Source organism: Xenopus laevis, chromosome 5S (assembly GCF_017654675.1).
Source record: "Xenopus laevis strain J_2021 chromosome 5S, Xenopus_laevis_v10.1, whole genome shotgun sequence".
In the NCBI taxonomy this organism is placed as follows: Eukaryota; Metazoa; Chordata; class Amphibia; order Anura; family Pipidae; genus Xenopus; species Xenopus laevis.
This window is the reverse complement of record NC_054380.1, coordinates 114,273,157-114,292,020: the sequence shown is the minus strand read 5'-3', so window position 1 is coordinate 114,292,020 and position 18,864 is coordinate 114,273,157. Positions and strand designations below refer to the sequence as shown.

General features: G+C 41.6%; 1 protein-coding gene across 2 annotated transcripts in view; it reads left to right on the top strand.

Moving 5' to 3' along the window:
• Positions 1–18,864, top strand: part of plekhb2.S (pleckstrin homology domain containing B2 S homeolog) — a 48,638-nt gene that overhangs the window by 5,585 nt on the left and 24,189 nt on the right. Inside the window, exons 3-4 of one of the 2 annotated variants that reach the window (XM_041563932.1) lie at positions 776–896; positions 2,123–2,240. The gene's annotated coding sequence lies outside the window, so the exon portion shown is untranslated. The remainder of the gene's footprint in view (positions 1–775; positions 897–2,122; positions 2,241–18,864) is intronic. The other variant, XM_041563933.1, reaches the window with a different exon arrangement.

The following is an 18,864-nucleotide window of genomic DNA, read 5'->3' as shown; positions in this document are numbered from 1 at the left end:
GCCAATCACATGTGAGCTACATGTGAGACAGAACCAAAGCCACCATCATATCTCATGGGGTCCCTGATTGGACTTCCCCCATTCCTACTCATGATGGCCTTGCTGAGATCTCCTCTGGTGGCCTGCCAGCTGTGAAATGAGCTACACCTCAGCTACTGGTTATTATAAAGAATGCTGGGAATTGTAGTTTAGCAATGGCCAGTGAGACACAGCTATAAGATCACTGAGGCATATAGAAGTATTCTATTGGGAAAATAATTTTTTAATTGACTACAGATCTTCATTTCACTTAAATAGTTCTCTGGTTTCTAAGGTCTCTCTTCCTAGCAACCAGGCAGTGGCTTTAATAGGCTTTGAACGGTGCAGTGTCCCTGGAATTGCCAGTTCTGTATCTGGTGCTGCCACCTGGCCTATAAAGTTGGTATTTGATGCCAATGTTATTAATAGAAAAGGCAATGTCTATAGGAAGGATTTTTCCACCAAAATGATCCACAGAGCAAGGATTATAATTCAGTTCTATACTTAAGCTTATTTTGTTAGAGGTTCACTCCATTTGGCCCGCTATTCTCCTGGGCCTCTTGAGGTGGCAGGGACTCTGCCAATCGACTTCTTCATTCTATTAAACCTGTTACTGATTATTTCTGGTTATGTATAAGGAAGCAAACATGTTCAGTAGCGCAGTACAATTTGGGAGCGATACAGAAAGGGAACTGCTTTATATTCTATTCAGGGTCCAGCTCATGAGTGTCTTTTCTCTGTTTTATTGCCTCCATAGAAAGTCACATTTTCCCCATAATCCTCGGCAACAAAGAAGATAAAGAAGACGATTAATCAAGAACTGACGTCTAGAAATAAACAGCAACCGTCCAATTTCATTTTTGGGTATCTTGATGCAGGTAAGTATTCCGCCTCTTTTTCTAAATGATACCTACCTACCTGAACCTTGTATTTCTCCCATTGCTAATGGTCGGCAGTTGATGCTGGAAAAACACACTGGCCCATTAAATGAGAGTTCACTCTGGTTGCAGGTATGGCAGAGGGCACCCCCAAGTGGAAAAATGTGATTTGCGAGTAGTGAAATTAGGGAGCTTCTTCTATTAGAGCTGTGCTGGAGTAAAGTAGGGATGGGCAACCTGTAGCTGACCAGATGGTGAATTACAGCTTTCTGTATCTTACTATTTGTAATAGGCATTTGGGGACATATTGGGAATTCACTCATATCCAAGTGGGTCACATGTTGCTCATGCCTGATTCAGCCTTATGGCTCCATGTATATCCTATATCCTTGAGCTAGAATATATATAAGGAGCTGTTGTCCTCATGGGAGCCTACCAGCTGCATGCCACATACATAAAAATCTCTCTGTTTTTCATTTACCTGCTCATTTTGTTTTATAACCACAAATACAGTAAATGCCACTGTATCACATTCTCCTCTAGAGTCTTGTCTTGCTTATGAGCACGCAAGGGCAAGGGCATAGATTTGAGGGAGTTATTCTTCCACTGTATAGAGCACTGGTAAGGTCCTATCTAGAATTTGCCATATAGTTTTTATCTCCAGCTCTCAAACAGGATATTATTGAATTAGAGAGGGTACAGAAGGGCAACTAAGCTGGTATGTAAAATCTTAGCTATGAGGAGAGAATGGCCAAATTGGGGATCTTCATATAAGGGGTGATATTATAAGTATGTATAAATATAAAGGGGATCATATAATAATGACTCTAATGCTTTATTTACCAGTAGGTGGTACCCATTCAGATTAGAAGAAAGGAGTTTCCGCCTTAATATTCGGAAGGGGATTTTTACAGTTAGAGCTGTGAAGATGTGGAATTCTCTCCCTGAATCAGTGGTACAGGCTGATACATTAGATAGCTTTAAGAAGGGGTTGGATGGCTTTTTAGCAAGTGAGGGAATACAGGGTTATGGGAGATAGCTCATAGTACAAGTTGATCCAGGGACAATGTGTAATGTGTCAGTTGGTAAACCTATTAATGGTTATTTCTGGTTATTTATAAGGAAGCAAACATGTTCAGTAGCGCAGTACAATTTGGGAGAGATACAAAAAGGGAACTGCTTTATATTCTATTCAGGGTCCAGCTCATGTTTTATTGTCTCCATAGAAAGTCACATTTTCCCAATAATCCTCGGCGACAAACAAGACGATTAATCAAGAACTGAGACTGATGTCTAGAAATAAACAGCAACCATCCAATTAAATTTTTGGGTTTCTTGATGCAGGTAGGTGTTCAGTCTCTTTGTCTAAATGATACCTACCTACCTGCTGGCTGATCTAGAGGAAGATGAAACCCCCATCTGAACCTTGTATTTCTCCCATTGCTAAAAGTCAATCAACCCTTTCTTGAAGCTGCCTAATATGTGCCAGAACAGCTGCTTCAGAGAGAGAGAATCCCATAACTTCACACTTTAATAAGCTATTTTCTTACTTTAAGATGGAACTCCCTTTGTAATCTGAATGGATCCCTTAAATCTTCTGGAAGGATCTACTGGTGAATAAAGCATTGTGCTATTTTCACCCAGTTGTATGTTTCTGCCTCCCATTGAGCTTGCTGGATGAATAAGAACCAAAATCTTAATCACACCAACATACCCAAAGCCTTAAGGCACCCCCCATTCCCTAGCTTTGGGTAGAATGCAGAGCTCATATAGTTATTTGGTAACTATGAGAAACAGTATATAGAGATATATATATATATATATATATATATATATATATATGTGTGTGTAGAAAGGCTGTGGCACACACTTACTGGAGCAAGGACCCAGGTGCTATTCAGAGAAAAAAATGTATATCCATATAGAAAGCTGAAGCACACTGTGATTTGTCAAAATAAAACTTAATTTATTGGATCGACGTTTCGGTCCGCACAGGGACCTTTATCAAGATATATTATTGATAAAGGTCCCTGTGCGGACTGAAACGTCGATCCAATAAATTAAGTTTTATTTTAACAAATCCCAATGTGCTTCAGCTTCCTATATGGATATATATATATATATATATATATATATGGATATATATATATATATATATATATATATATATATATATATGGATATATATATATATATATATATATATATATGGATATATATATATATATATATATATATATATATATATATATATATATACACTCTCCTCTCATATCATGTACCACTATTTGCCTATCCTTTATGTCTCTTTTTTTTGCCAACTAAGTCCCTTTTTGAGGCCCCATATTAGACCTTTTGAACAGTACACCCTCTTTCAACTCACATTCACCTTGCTGCACCCGTTTTTCTCCCTAATTGTCAGTCTCAATAACCTAGGTGGCTTTAACTCTGTCTCACTAGGCTCTAAACCCTGAATCGTGACCCTGCCCTGCAAGTGGTTTATCTCCTCCTGTGATTTGAGTGTCAGCAGCTCACTAGATTATTTTTTTTTGGCCACCATGACTGCCACAGAGGTAATTGGGCTTCTTTGCAGTGGTGGGGAGCTGTTGTTTTCAGTGGCTCCCCACCCCGCAGTGCCCCGCACCTCGTCTGCCTTATAGCGGTGCAGACTTTGACTCCTGAAGGGGGGTTATCGCCTGCACGCTGGGCTTTGTGCAGCTGTTCACGGGTTGCTTAGCAACATTCAAATACGCCCCTCACAGAGGAGTTTAGGCACAGAATTCTGCATACAGGTAATCGGGCTTCATCGCGGTAGTGGGGAGCGGTTGGTCTCAGTGGCTCCCCACTCTGCAGTGCCCCACACCTCTTCTATCCTAAAACCGCTGCTGCTGCTGGTACCTGTTAGGGTTGCCATCGGCTGCGTGCTGGGTAACGAGCAGTTCTTCACGCGTTGCCTAGCAACGCCTGCGACGCTCCTCACTGAGAAGTTCCGTGCACCTCCGGTCCACCAATACAGGGCGAAGGACGGGTTAATAACAGGGTTCTGAGATATGTTGCCACCTTAGGTTTACACCAGACCATTTCAGGGTAAGGATCTGTATTGTCTTTCGCATAAGAACTACTTTCCTGCAGCGCATTGTGTATGTTTGCCTACTTGTTTGTACAGTTAATGATGATTGACAGACACCTGGATACAGGTGTTTTGGCGCCATTTGTAACCTATTTAAGTTTTATTTCACTTGTGCACTGTTTTCCCTGACGAAGGCTCCTGTGTGGAGCCGAAACTTTGGACCACAAATAAAATCTCAACTTTATTTGCTATATTGACCCGCTGTGAATTATTGCCTTGGAGTGCTGTCAATCCATGCAGCTTTCTACATATCCTTCGGACTAGCACCCAGGCTGTGGATGAACTTTTGGTTGTGCACTCCATTCTGCCATTTTATATATATATATATATATATATATATATATATATATATATATATATATATATATATATATATATATATATATATATATATATATATATATATATATATATATATATATATATATATAAATGAAAACTGACACAGCACTCCAAGTTTCGTATGCAAAAAAAGATATATATTGTAGAAAGCTAGCTTGGGCCCTATCCAGGACATATTTCGGGTACTAGGGTTGAGAGGCTAGTTAGCCAGCCAAACAGACGCGATCAACAGTTAAATGACATGTATAATAAGTTTCTTGTACGTGGGTACCCGAAATATGTCCTGGATAGGGCCCAAGCTAGGGCAAGGAAAACTAAGGTTCATCGTAAAGATAAAGAACAGTCTATACCATTTGTCACTCTTTATAATGATCGTAGTAACATGGTGACTAACATTCTCCGTAAGCATTGGGGGATTCTTCAATCCTCATATCCTGAAATTCAAGAATTTGGACGACCCCCATTAGTGTCATATAGAAGGGGGAGAACGTTAGGTAGTCAGTTGGTTCATTCTGATACGAAAGAAAATCAGGTTTTGACACAAACATATATGGGTACAAAATCGCGGGGGATGTTCCCTTGTTTAACATGTTCCCAATGTTGTTGTGTACATAAGGGTACAATATTTGAGCATCCGACCACGGGTCGTAAATATACTCTAAGGGGGTACTATACATGTCTGACTAAATTTGCTGTTTATGTGTTAATTTGTCCATGTGGTCTCCTCTATGTGGGGGAGACCACATTACAAATAAAAACACGTATATCCCAACACAGATCTACAATTAGGAAGGGCAATGTGAAGCTGCCAGTCTCTAAGCATTATGTGGAGAAAGGACACAAGGATACAGATTTGAAATATATACGGTTCTGGAATGTGTACCCTCCCCCAGACGGGGGGGGAGATAGAGAGCTATTGCTGAGGAAAAGAGAGGTATGGTGGATACACCAATTAAACACATTGGCCCCAAATGGGCTTAATAGAGACTATGACCTATATGTATTTCTATGATGGGATAAACATTGGTCTCATTTCTGTTTTTTATTCTCTGTTTCTTTTTAGCTGGATTTGGATATGCAGTGGACTAACGCTGAGTTGTCATATGCCTGCATGGATAACATTAAGCAATTAAGGGGTTAATGTGTGAGGATCGTTAATGATGTCATGTTCTATATGCAACTTCCTGTGTTACCTTGTATAAATAGGTGTAAACCAATGTTTGTTACTTGAATGCTGCCCTTGGCTTGAGAAAGGGGTTTGTATACCCCGAAACGTCGCCCTATGGGCTTTGGTATGTCTTTCTACAATATATATCTTTTTTTGCATACGAAACTTGGAGTGCTGTGTCAGTTTTTATTTTTTCTATGATATTGGCTACTTTGGCAGTGCCTTTTTGACTACTTGCACCCAGAAACCAAGAGGGTTGTGCGGCAATATTTCTTTTTTTTATATATATATATATATATATATATATATATATATATATATAATATATATATATATATATATATATATATATATATATATATATATATATATATATATATATATATATATTATATACATACACACACATATACAGTGTATGTTTCTTAACTACAGTTTCTTGTGATAATCACCCAAGGTCTCTGCCTGATGGATATTACATTGCTGGAGTTAAAGGGCACCTGTTAGGTAAAAATGTTATCTCCAACAAAAGGTGCGTGCCAATAGAGCCTGCATTCTGGTTGTGTATAACAGTAATTTTTGTTAAAAAAAAAAATACCCCCGTTAGCGCTAGTCAACCCGCACTGGGAGGGAGCTCGGCAGCATCCTCTGCTCAAACATGATCACGTCCGACATCTCCAGCCCAAAGTAGTTGTGTTCCTCAAAGAACTTCTGTGGGACCCAAAGTGAACTTGGTCGTCATGATATACCTAGGGGGAAATGAAGTCTCATCCCTTCATAGAACTGAGAGCAAACCCACTAAGGCCCTGCTGGCTTTCACCCTAGCCCAGAGGCCATGAGCAGCTTTCTGCGCTGCAGAGCTGACAGAATCCCACCCAGCTTACCAAGGCACGGTGCAGGTGACGCCATGCTACTCATTGGCCAACTGCTGCACCCACTGGATCCGCTCTGCCTGCATCTGGTACAGGGTTTTAGCACTGGGCAGGCTGACCCACAGACGTAGGACACCTTTTTCTGGGAAATCTGATGGAACCCTGGGGGGAGCAAAGAATGTATTTCCCTTAGATATCCTTATACTATGCCCTATGGCGGCACACAGTATATACAGAGGCCTTCTGCTCCCCCCATAATATGAAAATGTAACAATACAAGGAAATGGGGGGATATGCCAGGTGTTTTGTATTGGGGTGCTGCCTACAGACAGGGCTGGATTGTGCATTATATAGAGAAGTCAGTACATATTTATTACCCTGGCGCTGCCATCTTTCCAACCCCCCAGGGCAGCTGTGCCCAATGCTGCCCAGGAACTCATGGGGTACAGGTTGCATCATCCAGCCACTGGGGGGGGTGCTGCTCTCCCGCACATACGCCTACTCCACCCGCTGGCAGTGCTCCTAGGATTCCAGCTGCTCTAGCAGTGTCTTTTTCCAGCGGGACTAGTTCATAGCAAAAGTGAAACAGCTGCTCCTGCGCGGACTCCGACTTTCAGCGCTTCCCGAATGGTACTTGTCGCGAGCCAGCGGTACCCTTTACTATCGAGACCAGCCAGGAAGCGCCACCGCTAATAGGCTGAGGGTGGGGACTTTCACGCGATGAGTATCGGAAGGTATCAGCTTAAGTCTGTAACTTCACCTCCCAGGCTTCAGGGGGCACTGAAACAGTGAGTCAGTGGTGTGTGAGAGACGCAGTTTCTCAGGAGCGTGCGGCCCACATGAACACACTATATAGCGGCCCCTCTGGCATTTGCCCGACCAGACAGATTGCCAGTCTGGGCCTGGTGCAGTTAATTTAGGCGAGTAGAGCAATTCCCCTGTAGACCTCCTTGAGGTTGCCATGTGTCCTGCCAGATGGGTATTTCATATTAAGAGTCGGCCAGAGTGTGGGTGTTGCACAGCCCCCTGTGCCCAGGGTACGCTGGAACATAAGTGGTGAAGTTATTAAAAGTGCAGTGCACTGCCTGAACTCGAATATTCAGTACCTGCTAAATGACAGACAATGATACTGGGCATTGCTACTAGAGTGCTTGTGCTTCAGAATCAGTGTCTCAATTAGAAGTTAGGGGGCTTAGCTGATAATGCTGGATATTGTTTGACATGGGGTGGTAGTAACTCACTGACAGTTATCTTGTGATGGTCAATCTATCTTTTATATGAACTGTGCTCTTTATGCAGATTCCTCTAGAATCCAGCCATGCATTTAGCTCTGAAGTATATGTTTTTATATACATATACTGATATATACTGATATCCGATATAGCTGTAATCCCTAGGGTAATCCAACAGTTTGGTGGTTGAATTTTTTCGATTTGGAGGAATTGGACATTGTGCCATAGAGGAGTTTGTGGGACCATGTGGGAGAAGTTCATTACTGAATGAGCCTTTTGCAGCGCTCTCAATTGAGTGGTGAGGATTAGGTTTGCATCTTTTGTTTTAGCTCCAATAAGAGCATCCCACGGGAGGTTTGGGGTATTTGCCACTACAGCCCATAATTTATACAGCGGGGGGGGGGGGTTAGCGGGTTGGTTGTAGTATTACAGCTACATGTGTAAGTTGCGCTGCCAAGAAATAGTATAACATATTAGGCAGGGCTAATCCTCCTTCATTTTTAAGTCTCATAAGCGTCTTGAGACTTAGCCTAGGCCTGAACTGTCCCCATATAAAGCTTCTCAGTGTTGTGTCAATTGTCACAAAAGTTTTAGCTGAGACTCATACCAGGGAATTCCACAACGGATAAAGCAGTTTAGGCATGACAAACATTTTTTCAGCTGTATCTTTCCTACCGGCTTTTCCAAATGTAATTTTTTTTCTCCTAACCAGCTGATTTGATTGTCTACATTGTGTTTGAGGTATTGGCTATGGTCCTTTGTTACCTCACCCCTAGTTAGGTGAATTTGTCCACAACCTGCAGCCTACAGATAGCTGGTACCCAGTCAGGTCCAGGGGGGTCTAGTAGGAACAACACCGATTTGGAAGGGCTAACTTTCAGGCCAGATATTTCCCCAAAGTTTTGGGTTATATCCAGCAGTGCTGTTAGAGATGGCCCCCTATCTCCTTGGTACACAAGAGTATCGCCCGCATAGAGTTAGATTTTTTCCTCTAAGCCTCGGATATTGAAACCCACTATGCTAGTTGCTTGCCTAACTGCTTGAGTGAATGGGGGGGGGACAGAGGAGAGCCCTGTCTGGTCCCCCTCGCAATCTTAAAAGGGGTTGTCAAGTAATTTTTTGGATACTTCGACCATCGAATAGGCTACTTCGAATCGAAGTAAAATTGTTCGACCATTCGATAATTGAAGTACTGTCTCTTAAATACTTTGCCAAATTAAAGCTGCCGAAGTGCTATGTTAGCCTATGGGGACCTTCTAGAGCAGGATTTAATCTTTCGATGGAACGATTTAACTTCGATCGCAGGTTTGTGAAATTCATTGAAAAATCCTTCAACTTCGATATTCGAGTATTTCAATTCGATGGTCGAACTTTGAAGTATTTACCACTTCGAAATTCGACCCTTGATAAATCTGCCCCTCAATGTAGCTCCATTTAACCTTTTGGTTCAGCACTCTTCCCCTTTTCTTCCTCAGATTACATTATGTGGTATTATAACCCCCCCCCCCATTGTCACCTCTGGCTTTGAATCAAGACCTACTCTGCTCAGGTGCAACTTGGGTCTTAACATGTGGAATTGGGCACACAGCATTCTGATTAAAACGTTAGAATCCAACAAAAAGGAATGCTGTTCTTTTGGTATCAGCACTAGAATCCATGACAGCCACTCAATATTAAAAGAACTGAATCTCAACATTGATTCAGATGTCATCGAAAGTCTTCAGGAATTTTCCTGTATGAGCAACAGCAAGCAGGACCATCCTTCGTCATCATAACCTGGAGGTGGGCATTAAAAATACTGTTTCTATTTTTGCAGATGATACTAAACTGTGCAGAACTATAGGTTCCATGCAGGATGCTGCCAGTTTGCAGAGTGATTTGTCTATGTTGGGAAACTGGGCAGCAAACTGGAAAATGAGGTTCAATGTTGATCAATGCAAGGTTATGCACTTTGGCAAAAATAATATAAATACAGGTTATACACTAAACGGCAGAGTGTTGGGAGTTTCCTTAAATAAGAAGGATCTAGGGGTTTTTGTAGATAAGTTGTCTAATTCTGGGCAGTGTCATTCTGTGGCCACTAAAGCAAATAAAATTCTGTCTTGCATAAAAAAGGGCATTAACTCAAGAGATGAAAACATAATTATGCCTCTTTATAGGTCCCTGGTAGGCCTCATCTGGAGTATGCAGTGCCGTTTTGGACTCCAGTCCTTAAGGCGGAAATAAATGAGTTTGAGAGAGTGCAGAGACGTGCAACTAAACTGGTTAGCGGGATGGAAGACTTAAATTATGAGGGTAGACTGTCAAGGTTTTCTCCGGAAAAAGGGTGCCTGTGAGGGGGACATGATTACACTTTACAAGTACATTAGAGGACATTATAGACAAATAGCGGGGGACCTTTTTACCCATAAAGAGGATAACCACAATAGAAGCCACCCCTTCCGACTAGAACAAAAGAGCTTTTATTTGAGGCAACGTAGGTTGTTCTTTACAGTGAGGACAGATTATTAAAGCCTTTTGTATAATCAGAAGGCTTTTGGTTCAAAATTATGTTTGTCTTGGTTTTTGAATCCAAGACAAACATAATTATATCTTACATCAAAGCAACCTATATAATATCTCAGAAACCACTGTCAAAAGTTTCCAGGTGAGCACTCTGGGTACATTTACAAGTTTATATTTGGGTTTATATTCCCTTTAAAGATGCAATCACAAATATTCTAATGTCTTGTTTGGCTGCAGGGTTCCTTTATCCTTTATTTAAATGTCCTATTTTCTTGGCAGCAAAAACATTTTGAGCCTGAAAGACTCCCTCTCATATAACCCATATAGTGGCCTTTATATTAGTTCCAGCTGGGTTGGCCAAACAGATGTCTGTTTAATTAGAGATTTATATCAGGTGTTTAAAAGCAGAAGGGGTTTCACCACCTGATTTTGTGTTAATTTCAAAACGTTCCTTCTCCTGCATAGGGCTTCTGGGAGTTGCAGTAGCCTGTTGGATGCAGGGGGGCTTCCAGCTCAGCAAGATATGATTTATTAAATATCTGGATCCTTACATTATCCCATTCCCAAGCAAGTTAGACAGAATCTGGGCCCCAGTGGCTGAGGGATTAAATGTGCATCATATGGATAAATGGAAACTCAGGCTGTCTTGCTATGTTTCTGTGCCCTCCTGTCAGTGCAGACTTATCGGTTATGTCTTCATTCACCTCTGGTGGCAGGACAGAGAATTGAGTTTTGGTACCTCCTGGTCCCTCCCACTGTATATATGGTTTGTCTCTACCTCCTCACATCAGTTCTTTGTCCTGCCTCGGAGGTGAAGGACAGTAGTCATTATTTCTTTTTCTCTCTTCTTAATTATTATTTTTCCACAAACTCTCTTATCTCTTACAAAGTGTCAGTGGCACGCAGAGCTGCCCTAGCGACACAACAGCATCACTGGACACACAAATGGCTTTCAGACAAAGGAGACGTAGAGCTGTCTGACTGAAACATAGTCATTAAGAGGACTCAGGAGAGGAGAGGAGCTGATCCCTCCCTGGTTGCTAAGGGCACGCAGAGCTGTCCACATTTGCACTAAGCCATGATGGAGTTCCTAAGCCGCGGGAATCAAAGAAATCCCACTTAGGAGCACACATAGCTGCTCTCTTACTTCTCTATAAAGGGTGCAGGAACTAGGAAATGCCCACTTCATATACCCGCCAGCACTAGCCATTCATACACGCTACGCGCCAAAGGAAAGCGCTCAGACAGGTAATTAAATAAAGCGGTAGAGGAAGTAAAAGCCACGTTTTACAGGAACACGAGCGGAAGATGGCCTCTACAGTGAGGAGATTGGGTTGCTAGGCAACGAGCCAGACCCGGCTATCTGCGGAGCGCGCGAACAGCTACGTGCCAAAATGCTAGGAGGAGTAAGATGTCATGATGTCATGCACACTGCAGGGACAGCGCGTATTACAACGCAGTACCCGACAGAGGCAAGAGCTCTTGCTTTCCATGCGACAGCACAGTTATGTGGTACAGTGTGTCCTAAGGCCGCAGCCAACACTTTACCAGGCTAATAAAAACTACTGATCAGTAGGGGAAAGCCTATTACAGCAGGGAGGTCTCAATAGGAACCATGAGTACACATGGGTAGGACTGCAGATGCAATGGAGGAGACTGACTCATTAAAGGAGATCAGGGAACTAGCACAATCAGCTAAAAAACAAAGGAAACCAGATAAGCTGCCTAAATGTAAGCTGTGCAAACACTCCCTAAGGAAGTCAGAGCGGGGTTATTGCTCAGACTGCAAGCCCAACCCAAAAGTAGCAGACATTACAGAACCTCATGTCCTGTCACCACAAATCAATCAGGCCCAGCCTTTACTAGATTTACAATCATTACCAAACACCCCTCAGCGGCCCACCGATGAGAGCCCTATACCTCTATTTCTACCCTAGGAAAATGAACCTACCACATCAGGTCAGGTACCAGCACAAATTGGGAAATTCCTCCAATGGATTATGAAAACCGTACAACCAAACCCACCAAGAAAGGGGCACAGAGCTGTGCAAGATAAGAGAAAGCGCAGGGCTGCCACTACACTGACTCCTTCCTCAGACTCTGAGGAAGGACTGCTTTCAGATTCTGAGGGAGAGAATACACCGGGTCAGGATTCAGAGAGTTCAGACGAATAACACTCCCAGTCAGACTCGGAAGAGGGAGGGCCATCAGCCACGACCCCTGAGGTGTCTAAAAAACTTCTGAGGGAGATGATGCAGACACTAGACATTAAGGACGAGACAGCTGCACTGTCAAGGGCAGATAAACTTCTAGGAGTGCAAAAAAAATCAAAACCACCATTTCCTATCATTAACTCCATCACTCACTATTGACACAGAGTGGTCCCAACCAGAACGCAGAATTGCGCTTACACAAAGATGTTTTAGGACCTACCCAGTACCCGAGGAACACCAGAAGAAATGGGACAAGGCCTCTAATGTGGATTCAGCAGTGGCCAGACTATCACGTCAGACGCTGAGGAAGCTGCATTTAAAGACCCCTTAGACCGACGCATGGAATCCATACTTAAACGGTCCTACCCACAAGCAGCAGCAATACTGCAATACCAGCAGCAGCCTCAGCAGGCTTAGCCTGCACAGCCAAGCATTGGGCGCAGCAGTTGACCCGACAACCACCTACAACATGAGGTTGAAAAACTATCCACAGCCTTAGCATTCCTTGTGGAGGCTGCAATGGAGACAACTAAACTGGCAGCAAAAACCACAGCAAACGTGGTGATGGCACGCCGAGCCCTTTGGCTCAGACACTGGACAGGTGATACGCCATCTAAACTAAGATTAGATTAAGTTCTAATGTTATCCCTTAAATTCACAGGAGAGCCCCTATTCGGACCAGATTTAAAGCAGATCATATCAGAGGTGACAGGATGGAAAAGTACCTTCCTACCAATGTACCCCTACTCTGAGTTTCAGAGCATTAAAAAGTATAATGTAGAAATGGGGAATTGAAAAGGCAAATGTTTGAATTACTTTTGGGTGTCTTGATATAGAGTATTTTAGGTTCAATCAAAGAAAGCAAGTCTTAAAACATTATATTACAATTTAAAACCAAACAGAACTAACGTCGAAGAGGCCACACATAAAGCTAAAATGGATGAATAATTAAGGGATAGCAAATGATCCATGTTATTATAAAAAAATGAGAGATAAAAGAAAATTTCTTTTTATTCTGTTCTAATTACCTTGGCAATATAGCGTACTTATACATGCAATTGCAGCACTGAGCTGAAATTACTATGTCTGAGGTAGGAATTATGCAAAAAAAAAAGCAAGATACCAGGTTTGTTATATAGCATGAGTGTTTGCAGGGGGTTAAGAAATCAAAGTGACAATTACATCTTTTGTGTTGATTGAGGATAGATTTCTTGAGCAAGGAAGGAAAAATCACAGGCCTGAACTACAATACGTACTTAGCTAGTCCCCGTGCATCCTGGGAGTTTTTTTTCCTGAACAGTTATTTAGCTACCTTAAAGGGGTAGTTGACCTTTAAATTATAATATGGAAAGTGATATTATGAGGCAATTGACCCCTTTTTTTTCGCTTTTCATTCAGAAGCTGTTTGGTTGCTTGTTTCCAATTAACCTTAGCAACCAGAAAGTGGTTTGAATGAGAGACCGAGGGCCATAATCGAAACATAAGTAATAGAAAATAACAATAAGATTGTAGCCTCACACATCAATAGTCCTAAGAATTGGGCATTTTAGAATATAATACACATTTATTTTTTCCATTGACATTCATGTTGAGACAATTGTCAGATAAACAAACTCAGGTCTCCTGCTGGCTTCACACAGATGGCTGAAAAAGAAGCAAATTGCTGATTGGTTGCTATGTTTCATAGTGACATAGTTGGGTTGAAAAAAAGACCAACCCTCTAAATGAAACCCAGGATCCATATACACACTCACGCCAACCCCTCCATACACTCACATAAACTATATATACTCATATCTATATTAACTGGAGATTTAAGTATCATAATAGCCTTGGGTATTATGCTTGTCCAAGAAATCATCCAAGCCACTCTTAAAAGCATTAACAGAATCAGCCATCACAACATCATTCAGCCTGGCTTTCCACAACCTCACTGTGAAGAACCACCTATGTTCCTCTAGTCATAAGGGGTGGCCTCTAGTGCGGTGATCCTTTCTATTTATCATCTACTTGTAATAAATAATCTCGTCCCCTCACAAGGGTTTTTTTTTTTTTTTTTGCACCAACCTTGAGCGTACTTCATAATTTAAATCTTCCATCTCCTTAACCAGTTTAGTTGCACGTCTCTGCACTATATTTTCATCCTTTGAGGTAATGCCATTTTTTACAGAAATAGGAAAACATTTGGGAACCCCTCTTACCGGTAATTCTTTGGAGTTTTGTTTATCATTGGCTGAGCTTTCAAAGTAGCAACTTCCATTTAATATATAACATGCCTTATGGAAACAGTAGTATTTCAGCAGTGGCATAAAGTTTATTGGATAAACAGAAAATATGCATCATAACAAAATTAGACAGGTGCATACATTTGGGCACCCCAACAGAGATATTACACCAATACTTACTTAATGCCCTTTGCTGTGATGTTTTTTGCTTAATAAATACTTTTTTACTGCATCAACTTGTGGAGTGTGGTCCGGATTGTGCCAGCCTTTTTCTATTTTGCAATTGTTTGCCTCCCTGAGCTGAAGGTCTGGGGCTTGAGCACCTGGACCCCCCATCTATTTGGGTAAGTCCCAAAAAAACACTGGCGTCTTTTACTTTTTATAGGGTGATAGGCTGAAAAAGAGTGAAATGTTTTTTTAGGGTACCCTCCTCCCCCCCTACATTTGATAACTGCGCACATGCGTAGGGCATTAGAACACATTTATTAAGGTTCCCTGGCCTTGTGTAGTGTAATGTGTTTTCTGCTGTATATGCGGCCATTGTACTTTAACAACACGCCGTTTACAAATTTCTGATTGCTAGTGTAACTTCAAACCGCTGATCGCTAGCGCAACTTCGCAAACGATCAGTAACTTGTGCACAACTCTGGCTCTTCGTGAATTTGCACAGCCCTGACGAATCTACGCCTGGCAAAGTCAACGCTGGCGCAACTTTGAAGTTAAGTCAATTTGCCCCATAGCTAGATTTTGGATGGCGGTATTTTTGACCATTAGTCCATACAAAATCTCTCCAGTTCAGTTAAATTTTATGGCTGCAGAGCAGGTCCGGACTGGCAATCTGTGCATTCTGGCAAATGCCAGAGGGGCTGCTGTAAGTTTCCATAGTCAGTAACTGTACATTGGGCTGGTGGGGGGGCTGTTGTGTGGCTTGTTTGGGTCTCTGTGTACCGAAATGCCAGGGCCTATTTTGAATCTCAGTGCAGACCTGCTGCCGAGCATGGACAGCCTTCTTCAAATTATCCCATAGATTTTCCTTGATATTCAAGTAGAGGGACTGTGATGGCCATTCCAGGCTGAGAGGGGTTCCCAAATGTTTTCATATAACTATGTCTTATTGCTCAGGTGCAAATTTGCCCAGTGTTGATAGATGAGTTTAGTACTGCTGTGATATATTCACTCAGCCAATAGGGCTATATCATATCATAACATAAGCCAGTAGGGTCCAAATACACAGTGGGAGATTTAAAGTGTATCACTGATTTGTAAAGCCTTAAGGCATTATTTGGGCAACTGGGGGGGCTATAAAAATCTTTCCATGTGAAAATTAGTGTTATGTTTGCATTAAAACATCACAGAATCAACAATATTGCAATGGGGTTATTGAACTTTATGAAAGCATGTCTTGCCTCAAGCCTTAACACTAGCATGCCCATGATTACACTGGGCTGGCAGTATACAGAGAGGTTCTAACATGCAATTTCTTGGCATTTTACCAGCATACTTATGTTTTAAGGTTTTTGACAAATCCATCAGTAGGTTTGATCCAATGGGTCAAGTCGGCTGGTTACTATGGCAACAACTCCCTAAAGACTGTTCAAAGTGTAGACTAATACCTATAATGCACCCTGCAATACATCGTTCTTATACATCCTCCTCAGATTGCAATAGTATTCTGTAATTTTACCTTACCCATATAACTACTGTCTGTAACTATGTTTGCTGCCTAGAGATTCTGCTAGATTTTGTACAAAGTGAAATATCCCTTATGCAGCACAAACAGAGCATTCTACAGTTCACACATTGTAATTACGATTTTATAAAGTTGATACTTTTGCAAGCAATATACAGTACTAACTGGAACAGCACACTTCATTAAGTACAATGCAGTAAACTAAAGCTTAATACTATGTTTGTTTGCTCCCAATGTACAATTATTGCCATAATTGATTTCCTCAAGGGACAGCAAGTGAAAATATACAGGGGGAAAAAAAAAATTGTAAAAAAAAGATCCTGAATTTAAAGGGTACCTCCAGCTTCCAAACCAAAATTTGATAAAGCGACCCACATAACACAAAATGCCCTAATATACCAATCACAGTTACCTGTTTCTTCAAAATGTATGAATAAATGCCATTGTATATGCTGCAATCCAGCTATTTAACAGTTCTTCTCTTTCAGCATCATTTGAAATCCTGGCAGGGAAGGAGGGACTAAACACTGAAGTTATAAATTGTAACAACTTATCAACAGCTTACAGACAGCATGCAGGAACTACATAACCCACAATGCATTGCACTATGATGTTCTGTTCCTTATTGAAATCACGTGTGCAGGGAATTGTGGGGTTTGGAGGATGCAGGCTGAGGACAGATGTCTGCTGATACAAAGTAACAGTAGTTAGCCAGCTCAGCAAAGTAGTCAGACAGATCAGCAGGAGAGCAGGGGGCTAGGCTTATGGAACTGTCAAAAAAAATCATGAAAAGTATGCACATTTTTTAATTGATGTATATTGCAAAGTTGCTTGAAATTATGTTTACTTTTCAAAAAGCTTAAGTTATGTTTTTGTGGTGTTCCCCTTTAAGTTTTTATAAATAGAAATATTACTAATTCTGCCCCAAGTCTCTTTCATCTTATGTTGTGCAGGATTGTTGTGAAATGTTTAAGAGGGAAATGAGTTTCAGTTTTAGGTTCTTAGAATTTCCTGGCTGAGATAACTGGGAAAAGCAGGAGAGGAGCATAAGGGGAGTGGTGACAGATGAGGACACCGTCTATCAAACTCTACAAGGCACAAAAGGTAGAGAGGCAGTACTTGACCTCCTATGCACGTATCGATAATTGAATAGCAAATGTGGTGCTCACTACTTTAATTGTGCAGTAAAGGTGTGAGTGCATAATTGTGCTTAAAATGTTTCAATGTCCTTAATATATTTATAATGTGTTGAGTACTAAATGTTTTCTCTAAAAATTTGTTTTTTTTATTTCTGTAAAGCTCCAAAAATTTGACCTTTATGAAGTGTAAAAAACAAAAAAACCTTTAATGCTAAACTTTGGCAAGCTAAAGCAGTCAAGGTCTTACAGAAGTCAATGGGACCTGCGCTAATATCATTAGACTTTTTTTTAGCCATTCAGACTATGTATTTTTCCTTTAACAGGGTGTCGCTGTGATAAAACTGCTCTGACTCCAATCTCAGAAGCACTTGCTTCGACTAGGAAGGGAAGAGAGAAATCAGTATGCTGGAGTACCGGAGCTGAAATAAAAGACTTCTTTAACAGGTCAAAGGCCTCTATGGCCTCTGCAGACAAATACAGGGATCCAACCCATTTTTAGTCAGGGCAGTAATTGGGGCCACCAGAGTAGAGAAATCTTTTATAAATTGCCGATAGTAATTGGCAAACCTCTATAAACTTTGGATTGCCCCTAATGAAAGGGGTTGTGCCCAATTTAGAATGTGTGTGGTGGAAGGTTCTCCGCTGCCCTTTTAGAGAAAACAAAGGAGAAACTGTTCTAAAAAGGAGGTTGTCAGGAGCTACCTGGGATCGAACTCTGAACTATACACTCACAAATTCCTGCATTATTTCATTGAGCCACTGGAGACCTGTTTCTACTGGTTTGATTAAAGACTTTCTACGGATTTGTGGAAAGGCCACCTAGGCCCGGGCCTAGGGTGGCAGGATTTTAGGGGGGCGGCATGCTGCCCAACCACACCCACATTGGTTCAAAAACACTGGGGATGCGCTGGAGATACAATCATTTTTCAAATTTCCTGTGTGCCAATCCCCATTGCTCCTGTCCCCCTTGAGGGGACAGGGGCGACGAACGGTAGTGGGCCTAGGGGCGCCTACTATGTAAATCCGGCCCTGGGGGCACAGTATCAAACGCTTTGGCAAAATCCAAATAGATCACATCTACTGCCCCCCCCACTGTCCAGCATCTTACTTACCTCATCATAAAAGGCAATCAAATTTGTCTGACATGACCTATCCTTCATAAAGCCATGCTGATTGCTGCTCATATTGCCATTCACTAGGACAAAATTTTGAATGTGATCCCTTAACAAGCCTTCAAATAATTTTCCCACCACAGATGTCAAGCTTACTGGCCTATAATTGCCAGGCTGAGATCGTAATAAAATATTGGAATAACATCAGCTTTTCTCCAATCCATAGACACCATACCAGATGAAAGTGAATCTGAGAAAATCAGAAATAGGGGCTGGTCTAAAACTGAACTAAGCTCTCTTAGAATCCGGGGTGTATGCCATCAGGCCCTGGAGCCTTGTT